This window comes from Orbicella franksi, chromosome 2 (assembly GCF_964199315.1).
Source record: "Orbicella franksi chromosome 2, jaOrbFran1.1, whole genome shotgun sequence".
NCBI classification, from domain to species: domain Eukaryota; kingdom Metazoa; phylum Cnidaria; class Anthozoa; order Scleractinia; family Merulinidae; genus Orbicella; species Orbicella franksi.
Window position 1 is genome coordinate 36699120 of NC_138146.1, and position 13024 is coordinate 36712143.

Consider the following 13024-nt stretch of genomic DNA (forward strand, 5'->3'; position numbering starts at 1 on the left):
AGGTTTGAGTTATAATTGCATTGTGGCTATTGTTCATTTATCCTCATGTTTGCATAATTTGCGTGAAATCAGAAATTACTTGACGAATAGATCCAATTTTGAACAAACTTGCTTTGAATTCTGGCGAAAACATTAAAACTATCTCACTCCAAATAAAATAATTCTAAGAGAACATTCAGAAGTTTGTTAATGCAGGCGATATTGACCGATGTTGTATGGCCGGTTTCTAACTAGCTAACTGATTGACCTACTTAATACATTTTTTGACAGTTTCCTCTTTCCCGCCTCGCACTAAATGAACACAGGGGTATCCAAAGGAAATGTAACCATTATGAGCAGCCGTGTTCAGCTTTGGAGCTCCGTTCTCTCCTTTTCAGCCTCTTCATGCTTGTTGCGATCGACTATAATTTCAGGTAAATTCTAGGTTTTACTTTATCTTTAATTTACAAGTATGATCTGACCTTATCGCAAAGTTTGACTTAAAAATTCTGACTAAGATAGCTATCACGATAAATGTATTGTTATGGTTCAGTTTGACCCTTGCTACAATTCTATAATTTTTTTGTTCTAGTGTATGGTAATTTAAATTAAAATGTAACAGAAATCTTTTTGGATTGCAGGTTGTGGTTCTTGGGCAGGAAATGACTGATTCCTGATAAGTACATTGTAGTTTTGTTATTTGTTCGTCGTTTTCCTGGTAAACGATTTAATTCAGAGCAATATTGATCAGGAAATACAATATACCACCAGAGTCCCAGAACTAACACGTTTATACGCAGTAAACTTTCTAAGCAAAAAGAAAGCCAATAACCACTATAAAGTGCATTTCTCTAGTCTCTTGATTTCAGGCTAGCGAATACAATGTAATAGCCTGAAAATAGCAAAATTGTACAATTGCAAGACTGTGCTATTGAATAAAAGGAGAACTACTTCTTTTATTGACATCTCCTCCCTTTTTTCCAAGGTTGAACACAGAATGCATTGAACTCGGAAAAAGCGACATTTTGGATTGTAGTGTTTTACCCTTCGTAGCAAGCGGACGACATCTGAACAGGTAAGCTCGTTATAATTTTCTTATCTAGCTTCTTCTGTCTTACCGGTATATCATTTACAGTCCCAGTCCAAAAAAGAAAATAATTAATTTTCTTTTATCATGTTGAGTACTTCCTGAGGGAAATAATCAAATGAACTGTCTTCATGTAGCAAAAAAATAATAATTTTATACTGCTTTGTGCGTTCAAACGTTGCCTGAATAGCATTTATGTTTTAAATGTCTGTGTAAACCGCTGGCTCTGCATTGTTTTTGACCAAGTTCCTAAACCTAACGCAATTTAAGTCAGTATATCAAAGCTTCCTCTTTTCTTTTTCATGCAGGTTTTAAAACAAGATATGCTGAGAGAAAACAAGTCCATTTGGTACGACAGTGCGTGGCTCTAATGTTCTTTGGTACAAGTTAAGTATTGCAAACATCTTGGTTCAGATAGACCAGATATTATCTTCGCAGTTTTCTATTTATTAACTGAGAAATGTTATCTAAATGTACCACCAAAAGCTCAGCAGTAACGTTCATAAAATATTTTTTGCCGGTTTTAGAAATTTATCTGCAACTTGCCTCTCTTGGTTTCTGGCAAATTTATGAAACAAAGGACTGAAAATTTTCCAGTGCAAGAAAAGCAGCTTCGTTACCTCTTGGACTCAGTGGTTTCAATCAGTAGTTCACTGCTTGCTAATGGCTGGAAACGCTTTTTCTCTACAATAAGTCGAGCTCCTCAAATTTTCCGTTTTTTTCGGTTTCAGTCCAAAGTTAATAAAATCTACTTCCATGTCAATACATTTCAAAGTATCTTGCAGAGAAAATCTTTAACTATTTTAATGTCCTCGGCAGAACCAGGAAGTTTGTTTGAGATTTGCCAGCCAACAAAAATGTAGTGTTTTCTTGAATAATTATATCATACAGTATTGATACCTGCTTTAAGAAGTCACTGCAGAATTGTGTGCTATTAAGTTTATAAACACGACTCGAATTTGTTGATGAAAAAATAGCTCGTTTTATGTTTAATCTCCTTTTTTACCAGGTGAACTCGGATACTGAAGAGAAAGTGTGGCCATTTTGGATTGCAGTGTGTAATTCTTGGACGCTGGTGCACTATGACATATTGGAAAATCTTAATTCGGATAAGTTAACCCTTTCTTTATTTTACTTGAATTTGTCGTTGACCACCTTAATAACTGTGTCATTCCAAGTAATCCTGTAGAGAAATCTAATCGGGAGTACTGAAAGATGAAATTTTGATCCTGTGGTGAGCGTGTGGCAAAGAATTGAACATCTCAGTCCATGACGGGATTCGAACCCATAAAACTCTCAGATACCGGTTGGGCAATGAGGAATTGTTCTGATGTCCGAACAAATTCTTAAAAGTAACACGATTGCGAGGGATTTGTTCATTAATTTCAATAAAGTAATGCTTTAGAAAAGCACTGTAAATGTGTATTTAGGGGCAAAATAATATTCGAAATTAACACAACTGGAGATTCGATCATCGTTGAGAAGTATCTTAATTTGTTGCTCTTTGCTCTTTTTACAGGTTGAATGCAAACACCGTTTCAATAGAAAGTGTAGCTATGCTGGATCAAAGTGTGTGAGCTCTTGAAACCTGGTTCAAGTTGACAGCCATTGGAAACACCCTTTTGCAGATAAGTCGTTTTCTTCTCTGTTTACCATTGAACGGTTTCAGTCCAAAGAGTGATCAGAATCTGACCATATCAATGCCTTGCTGACCCTTGTTAAGCATCTTGGAGGGTGTATTGTAGTCAGTAAGAAGAATTTAATTTGTGAGAAAGTGATATTTCTGTCAGTGACGCAGGAACTCGGAAATGCCGCCAGTTTGATTTTTGCGGGAGCTCCGGCAACTGTCCACCAAACTGTTTCATCGTAAATCCTCGAATTAGCGCAACGGGGCGCTTATTTCAAATTTAGGAGAAGACGGGGGGACGCTTCTTCGAGGAGAGGCGTTTATTTTAAATTTTGGCCGATAGGAGGGGCGCTTATTCGAAGGGGACGCTTGTTTTACGGGAGGCGCTAATTCGAGGATTTGCAGTATCTAAATTTACTTGTTGAAGATTGAAGACTTGTCCAACGACGTAATGAAATCACTAATTGTTACAACTTTCGTAAGAACATAGTCAAACGGTAAGTGTTTAGTGATACAATCAATAGCTTTTTTGTTGATGTGTAATTTCCTTTTTTCTTCCAGGTTAAATGTCCTTTCAAAGGAATATGTCGTCATTTTTGGATTACAATGTGCTAGCTCTTGGACCCTGGAAAGATCTCTCTTCAGATAAGTCGTTTTCTTGTTTCTCTAGACTAAGTCGTTTACCATTAACGGGTTCAATCCAAGAGTGATCAAAATATAATGTCGTTGTACCTCTCTGCGTTGTCAAGTTTGTTACAAAGAAATGTTACCAATTTCATAGAACTAACAACTAAAGAAATCTATGACAATCAATGGGGAAAATTAATATTTTGAGCTTGAGACTGAATTGAAAGGTTGAACATCGCAATTTGTTATTTTAAGGGACAACTTGAAACGGCCGAATATTCTCCGCAATGCAAATTTGAAGTCCTATTTCCCGACATTTTGAAATCAAATTTAACAGAACAAAAACGTGGTGGTACTAGTAATTGTTACAAAATTATTTTTATATAAACATTGTGCAAAACAAAGATTCTAAATTAGCATTCCAGCTTACTCTCGGCTTGGCTTTGCGAAAGAAGATTTCAGAAGGTTGTGATCCACTTATGCTGCAGACAGAGAACTATTGACGACAATTTACGAGAACAATTCCAGTTTAATAGTACAATGATAATTTGCAGTGAGAACAATGCTTTCCTTATACGAGGCCACAAATGAACTTTAAAGGCGATTCATTTAGAGGAGTTGCTCAAAATAAATTGTGTTTTAAAATAGTATTGTCAGACCTTCAAGAACGAACAGCAACTTAAGTTTATAACGCCTGATAGAGCTCATGACTTTATCGGCATGACAATTATAACTGCGCTTTGGTAAACACGATCATTTTTTGGTCATTTATGTAAGAGGCTTCACCAAAATCTATATAAACATGCACTACTTTTTCGTCTGTATAACTGATATAAGTACAATGTTAAACATGGAGGTGAATGAAAAAAATATCATCGGCTAGGGCAAATCAGTGTCTTGCTACACCATTTGATATGGAAACTTAACATTTAGAACAGAGAAAACAGAATTAATTTTTCAGGTGGCTGAAAATATTACGAGCGTTGTTTGGTTTCAATACTTGCATGCGTCCGAGCACGACTGCGCTCAAGCCTTGAGAGAAATGTCATGTTTTCGATGTAGCGATGTCTCACTGACATGGATTTCAAAGTGTAGTTTGAGTATTTTCCGTTTTTCTCAAGAAAACAACAGTTTGTTCCATGTGAATAAAGTTTTTGTGTCAGTATTCAAACAAACAACAAGCAAATAACATTCCAGCTAGAATAAATATGTGACGCTAGTCTCGCAGGGTAGCTGAAATGATAAATTGAAGTAATGGTCGATACATTTTAAGACAAAACAGCAAACAAAAATGGACCCTGAGAAAATAGATAAATAAAGCAAGTACGCAGGTCAAAAGGGGTCAAAGCTACTGTTTATACATATGAAATGTAATAATGAAATGGAAAATAGATAAAATCGAAAACTTTAGAAAACTTTGAATTTACATAGTCTGTTAATTGATGCGCACGCAGTTTGCCGCTTCCTCGGAATGTCGATTTCCTTAAAAATAAACAATTTTCAATCTAAGCAGAAGTCATAGTATTGGGATCTGCGTGCACCTATGATATGGGACAATTTTGCTATTTTTAGAACAAATTGCGCGAGCTAACGAAGCGAACCCACAGACTGGGTTAACAGTATTGTCCCCCCTAAAACAACTAATGACAAAGGAGAAGTCACCAAAATCAGAGTCTGCCTCGACCTACGTGACTTAAACAAGGCAATAAACTACCTCACAAGATACTCAGGGCGATTGGCTAACCTCACAGCACCCCTGCGTGAACTCACCAAGATGAACATAGCCTATGTATGGGGACCTGAACATGATCACTCATTCAACCAGGTCGAACAAGAAATTACATCGATGGGAGTTCTCAGATACTTTGATCCTAACATCGAGCCTGTCATTCAAACTGACGCTTCCCAGAAGGGACTAGGTGCTGTCCTTTTGCAACAAGGACAACCTGTATGCTGTGCCTCCAAAGCACCAACAGATACAGAAAGAAACTACAGCAACACCGAGAGAGAAACATTAGGAGTAGTACGATGCCTAGAGAGGTTTAACTATCACATTTTTGGAAAGCACTGCACAGTAAGCACTGATCATAGACCTCTCGAGTCGATTTTTAAAAAGAGATTGTCCAGTTGCCCACCCAGATTACAGAGGCTCCTGACGAGAGCATTAAAATATGATGTCACAGTCAACTGCGTGAAAGGTCCCGATGTGCCGATAGCCGACGCTCTCTCCAGAGTCAGCCCACAACCTGCCCCTAGCAACGGTCAACTTCCAGAAATATGCGTCCACCACATCACACAGAATCTCCCTGCATCTCCAACAAAGCTACAGCAGATCCGTGACGATACAGGGAAGGATCCTACAATGTCGTTGTTGAAAGAAGTGATCTTTGGGGGATGGCCACAGAAAAGAGAAGAATGTCCCCAATCTCTCCATGATTATTGGAATTTCAGAGAAGAGCTGACCATCGAGGATGGCTTAGTACTAAAAGGATACCACATCGTGATACCTCCCACTCGACCTGAAGTCTTGAACATCATACACCAAGGCCATCTAGGGCAGGAGAAATGCCTTCTGCAAGCACGTCATCTGTCTTCTGGCCTGGAATTACAAAGGAAATCATCAACCAAGTTAACCAGTGCGGTCCCTGCCAGAAATACCAGAGAAAAGCAGAAAAAGAGCCAATACTACAGCTAGAACCCCCACACCGAGCATGGGAAAGACTAAGTTCTGACTTGCTCGAATTCAAAGGCCAGCAATACCTTCTAATAACGGATCAATACAGCAGATTCCACGTCATCAGGAGGCTAACAAGCACCACGTAATCTGCAGTTATCAACCACTTTAAGAGCATCTTTGCTGAACACGGCGTCCCTACGTAGCTGATGACGACAACGGGCCGCAATACAGCTCAGCAGAATTCAAGCACTTTATGAACTTCTATGGAGTGGAGCACGTTACTAGCTCCTCAATGTACCCCCAATCAAACGGGTTTGCTAAGCGAATGGTCCAGACTGGAGACTGGAGAACATCCTCCAAAAGTGCGATGAAAACAAAGAAGACCCTTACCTTGCTCTTCTGTCCTACCGAGTCACTCCTTTGAATCACCAGCTGAAGTCCCAGGCAGAACTGCTCACTAACAGAAAATTTAAAACCAGATTACCCTTGTGCCAAAGGGTCCTTCTCAACAGTACTGACCATGAGGCCGTGAAAACCAAGTTTATAACCCGTCAAGAGAAACGAGCTCATTATTACAACCAGAATTCTGGACCATCCAAAAAGCCACTGACCAACCTATCCGCATGTACGATCACCACTCACAGACCCGGGAGCCCGGTGTTATTATCAAGCCAGCCAAACAGTAAGATCCAGCAGTACAGGTGCCACCTATCGAAGAACACGGTCCCAACTGAGACCAGATACAACTGCAGTAAGTGACCCACAACACCAATGGATGGAAACCCCAGTGTACCAAGGTCAGCAGGCAACTAGCCCCGCCCCAATTAGCCTCACGCAGACATCACAGAAGGACAGTATAGTAGCTAGACCGGGATCTGACGATGCAGCCCCACCGAACAACGCTCCGGGGAGGACCTCAGGCACGGCTGGGGAATATGTGACCAGATCTGGGAGAACTGTGACATACACACAAAGGCTAGACTTATAAGAATAAGGACACAGAGGAATAGGATTATTAGAATAAGTTGTATTGAGGAACTTCCCTTTTGACCAGTGTTGTAATGTTCTAGGGATAGAATACGTTCCATTTCGTTGTTGTTGTTGTTAAATTTAAAAGGAGGGGGAAGTCATCTTAAGACATGCCACGTACTCCCATCAGACCTCGGAAGCTTTAAGTAGAACCTCTAGTACCCGCCACATTGTCCGCTCGTTTTGTCGTGTAGTACCCGTTGCGTTGTTAAATAAAGAACATAGAGGGCAATATTGTGACAGATGTTTTCTTGCTGCGTGATCAAATGGCAAGAGTTGTGAGATTCTGTTGCGGATTTTTCACAGCGATGACAGGCAATAAGAACCAGGGCGCTTAAATGTAGTTTCGTGCTCTGTTCGAACTAATGGAAAAGGTGAATTTTTCAGGCTCGAAAAGAAGATCAGACTTCAATTTCGCGCTGTGAATGAAAAATATTTTCTCGCGCTAGTTGTTCACGTAAGCTTTTACTTGTTCTGACTTATGAATAAAGCTTACGTAAGAAAACTTTCCACTCTGGTATCGAGGTAATTTGTGAATTTCTCAAACAATGCTTAATCATAACCAAAACCTGTTTTTGGTAGTTTCTTATTGTTTCTGCTCGTTTGGCAAGTTTGCAAAAATTTTTGGAAGGAAAGTCTGACGCGTACAAGTAGCTTCAGGGCGTGCACTTTCAAGCAAATCAGTGTATAATTTTGACATCGATTCGACATAGGGAAGATTAGTACAAAGTTATTGGGAAAGGTTATTATCAGAAGCTACAAACTAGTCTCACTTACAGGAACCGTGATTTTACAAGAAGTATTTACAAGCAGTATTACTGAGTAAAGGTTTCAAGACATAATTATGACTTAGGCTTAATTTTTGCTTTGGAACTTTTGAACAAACCTTGTGATTTTTAACCATGTTCGTCTATCCTTTTCATCTTTTATATGGAGTTCTTGAAAATGAAACAAATTTTAGAACATCCAAAGGGTGAAGGTTAACTGGGAGTGCCTCTTTCCATTTTCATCAAATTATATATACGGTATAGTAATAAAATATATATGCAGTATGTGGTGATTAATCATATAGGAATATTAATTTTCTTGCAATAACTTGTCAGGTAAAAATGATATCGTGCTTTTGAAAAGGACCTCCATCTTGGATTTCAAAATTTTGCAAATATGTCAAAAAGTTTGAAAATACTAAAAAAAAAAGGCGATGCAAATTCATTTCTTTAATTAAGACTTTGTAAAAACGAAAAAAATCTCTAAAACATAGACTTGAGCTTAGAAAAGTACACCAAAATTCATAAAACACCTTTGAGTGTGCTTGTCTGCCATAGGAACGTTAAGAAAAGCTATGAACTAATTGACACAATAAAACGTTCCCTCATTGTTTTAACAAGGAGTTACCAAGTTTAGTTATTTATATTGACCTGCGTCAGTTCCCATTATTTTCACTTTGTCAAGATACCGGAAAGAGTATTGACTCAAATCCCGTTTCGAGGCGCATTGGCAATAATTAAAGTGAGATAAGAAAGTACTTAAACACAATACATTTGAACATAGTTAATAGAGAGGAGTGGTTATGAAACCTGGCAAATTTCTTTGTTGTATGTTTTTTGTTGGCTATTTGGGGGGGTTGAATCTGCTCAAAATCTGGAAAAATACAGAAAGTGGTTATGTGTGCTCATACAACTAACTAATAGAAACATTGCGATTAGGTAATTCATGCATAGTCTAGGGGCATCAAACAAAAAGATGTACAGGGTCAAAGACCTTCCAACATACCTCTTAGCCTGTTTGTTTGCTTCTTTGATGTTTGCCGGGATTCTTAATCATTCCCTCTATTAACTATGATTTGAACGAATACAACTGTCTTATGGATATGCTTGAAATTGTAACGAAGACCTATAAAAATTTAGAACCGAGAATCAAACACGTGACCGTGAGGAAATTTATAGTCGTGGACATATTAACAGGTCGTTATTAATTTGCAGCAGGAAATTATTTCACGTCATTGCTGAAAAAGGCTGGGGTAGTCTTGTAAAGATTGCATCACTTGGGATGTCTTTGATATTAAAATATGAATAATCATTCAACTGGAACAATAATGCAAATACGTGATTGCAATGTCCACTGCTTCCTCCCTTAAACGAAGAGCGTTTAAAAACTTCTGTCCTGCCATCGCTCTCCCTAAAGATTACGGCTACAATGAGGCTTTTCAATTTTTCTTAGAGATCTTTAGCAACGTGCCTTGACATGGAAATCCTCCAACTGCTGCCACGTGTAAACATCGTAAACATACCCTTCCCGAAAGAACTTATAGCTTTTCTCTCCAGCATTCTTTTTTCCGCCTTGCTCAAGCCGCCAAGGCCATGTTCGTTGTGCCAAATTTTGGAAAATTTCTCGAGGATTTTGACCATTTCAATTCTTTATTAAATGAACAACTACAGCAACGCACATAATTAACACAACAAATACAAGCGGCTGTAATAATAAAGAAAATGTTAAGGGAGCCTCGTTTTCACGCAATGTAAACACCCAATTCAATGTCAAGTGTGTGTTAGCCGAATTTGTCTATAATACATGTTGATTCTGCGTGACTCATTGTGATAAACTGTTAATATTTGATTCGATCAACAGGTAGCCTGAGGAATAGTAAAGAAAGTGAACAATCATACACCACAGCGAACAACTGGCTAAAAGACAAATGCAGAAACACTTTCAAATAAACTCTCTTTGAGCTTGGAAATAAACTTTAAGAAAAGCACCTGTACTCCGTTTATCGTAAATCTGTCGATCCTCATAGTAAGTTACGATGGAATAGTTGATTAACAAATGAAGCGGACGTGAATATATATAATATCAAGTCTGTATGAGAGAAGAATGAAAAGATAGAGATTTTCGCAAATAACGAAAGTAAACTTAGCTGATGTAAGGAAGGTGCAAAGAGAAAATTAAAGACTAGACTCCAATAAGCTCGTACACCTTCCTGTGATAAAATACTATTTAGAAAATAACTGTAGAAAAAAATATGCCGCAGAACCAGAAAGGTGAATGCGGTTAAACCTGTGTCGTTGTCCTTTACTTTGCATTTAAATTCAGTTTAATCCAATGAACATTGCTCATTCCCAAAGCAGAGGGCAATGCCAGAAAAAAATCATCAGATAATAAAAAAAACGTGAGATACCCCTACACGAGCCATTGTGCACAGTAGTTTATCTTGGGCCAAAAATCCCCCACCATCTTACAGGGGAAGATTGTTTGAAGAGCCTTAATTCCTGTCCCCCAAAACCCCAACTCCCCTGAATGAAAAACTCGCGAAGGAGGATTAAATCTCGTCCATAATCCTTTACTTTCCTAAGGAGCATATTTGGAGAGGAAGTTTAACTCTGATCTCTAATCTTCCACTCGTCCTTTAAAGTTCAAAAAGGGGTTGCAATATGAGTTAGACTTCCTTCCAAAGTACTTTTCTCTAAGAGGGTTGAAGGTTAAGAAGTAGCGGCAAGACTAAACTGCACTGTGTCGAGACTATGGGCATAAATAGGCGGTCTAGTCTTACAGCCATTTCCTAAACTTTGACCGTCTTAAAGAAAATTACTTTGGGAGAAAGTTTAACACACAATGTAACCACTTTTGACTTTTAAGGAAAGATTAAGAGATTATGTCTAAGACTTACACTTCCCTCAAAATCTCCTTCCTAGGAAAGTAGAGGATTATGGAAGAAATTTATTCCTCACCCGCGATTGTTTCATTCAGTAGAGTGGAGGTTTGAGGAACAGAAGTTAATGCTCCTCAAACAATATTACCCGGTAAGATAGTGGGCAATTTTGGCCAAAAGATAAACGACTGTGCAGAAAACATCGTGTGGGGGTATCTCTCACTGACGATTTTCTTGAGGCATGGCGCTCCCCTTTGAGAATAGAAAATGTACTTTGGGTTCAACTAAATTTAAATACAAAGTAATTCTCCTTCCAAGCAAGATAGAGCATAATCACTGTCAATAATAAAAACATTTGTACCTTGTTGATTACGATTTCTCGAGTCATTAATTACATTGAATATATGAATAAATTAACCATGGAAAGAGTCATCTTGCTCCCTGCTACCTCCTCTGGGGAGGAGCAAGGAGGGAAAAAGAGTCATCTTGCTCCCTGCTACCTCCTCTGGGGAGGAGCAAGGAGGGAAAAAGAGTCATCTTGCTCCCTGCTACCTCCTCTGGGGAGGAGCAAGGAGGGAAAAAGAGTCATCTTGCTCCCTGCTACCTCCTCTGGGGAGGAGCAAGGAGGGAAAAAGAGTCATCTTGCTCCCTGCTACCTCCTCTGGGGAGGAGCAAGGAGGGAAAAAGAGTCATCTTGCTCCCTGCTACCTCCTCTGGGGAGGAGCAAGGAGGGAAAAAGAGTCATCTTGCTCCCTGCTACCTCCTCTGGGGAGGAGCAAGGAGGGAAAAAGAGTCATCTTGCTCCCTGCTACCTCCTCTGGGGAGGAGCAAGGAGGGAAAAAGAGTCATCTTGCTCCCTGCTACCTCCTCTGGGGAGGAGCAAGGAGGGAAAAAGAGTCATCTTGCTCCCTGCTACCTCCTCTGGGGAGGAGCAAGGAGGGAAAAAGAGTCATCTTGCTCCCTGCTACCTCCTCTGGGGAGGAGCAAGGAGGGAAAAAGAGTCATCTTGCTCCCTGCTACCTCCTCTGGGGAGGAGCAAGGAGGGAAAAAGAGTCATCTTGCTCCCTGCTACCTCCTCTGGGGAGGAGCAAGGAGGGAAAAAGAGTCATCTTGCTCCCTGCTACCTCCTCTGGGGAGGAGCAAGGAGGGAAAAAGAGTCATCTTGCTCCCTGCTACCTCCTCTGGGGAGGAGCAAGGAGGGAAAAAGAGTCATCTTGCTCCCTGCTACCTCCTCTGGGGAGGAGCAAGGAGGGAAAAAGAGTCATCTTGCTCCCTGCTACCTCCTCTGGGGAGGAGCAAGGAGGGAAAAAGAGTCATCTTGCTCCCTGCTACCTCCTCTGGGGAGGAGCAAGGAGGGAAAAAGAGTCATCTTGCTCCCTGCTACCTCCTCTGGGGAGGAGCAAGGAGGGAAAAAGAGTCATCTTGCTCCCTGCTACCTCCTCTGGGGAGGAGCAAGGAGGGAAAAAGAGTCATCTTGCTCCCTGCTACCTCCTCTGGGGAGGAGCAAGGAGGGAAAAAGAGTCATCTTGCTCCCTGCTACCTCCTCTGGGGAGGAGCAAGGAGGGAAAAAGAGTCATCTTGCTCCCTGCTACCTCCTCTGGGGAGGAGCAAGGAGGGAAAAAGAGTCATCTTGCTCCCTGCTACCTCCTCTGGGGAGGAGCAAGGAGGGAAAAAGAGTCATCTTGCTCCCTGCTACCTCCTCTGGGGAGGAGCAAGGAGGGAAAAAGAGTCATCTTGCTCCCTGCTACCTCCTCTGGGGAGGAGCAAGGAGGGAAAAAGAGTCATCTTGCTCCCTGCTACCTCCTCTGGGGAGGAGCAAGGAGGGAAAAAGAGTCATCTTGCTCCCTGCTACCTCCTCTGGGGAGGAGCAAGGAGGGAAAAAGAGTCATCTTGCTCCTTGCTACCTCCTGCTATTATGTTGTGTGCGTTTGGCCACCCTGTTTCGACATGTTTAGTGTTTTGGTCAAGTATGAGCCACCAGCAAGTAATATGTCGGAACACGTCTTAAGAGGGTGGCCAAGTGCGCGCAACATGTTACGCACAACAACGTTGTGATATGTTGGGTTGACATGTTGCAATTATTTGGGGGGTGGGTAGATTTTTATTTAGCATACTTTTTTAAATATTTAAGTAATGGAGAAGGACACAAGATTTGGCCGCAAACTTAGTTTGCGGGTTGTTTATATATCCTTTTTTCGTTACTTTATGATCTTATGTTTTAGAAGGTTTCAAGAGCTCTTTGTTGTGAGTCCTTTAATTAGCCCTTACACCTTCTTAACATTAGGAAAGGCTTTGCGAAATTTTACTTAAGTATTGTAGTTTTATTCACGTTGTTTCAGAGAAGAAAATGCT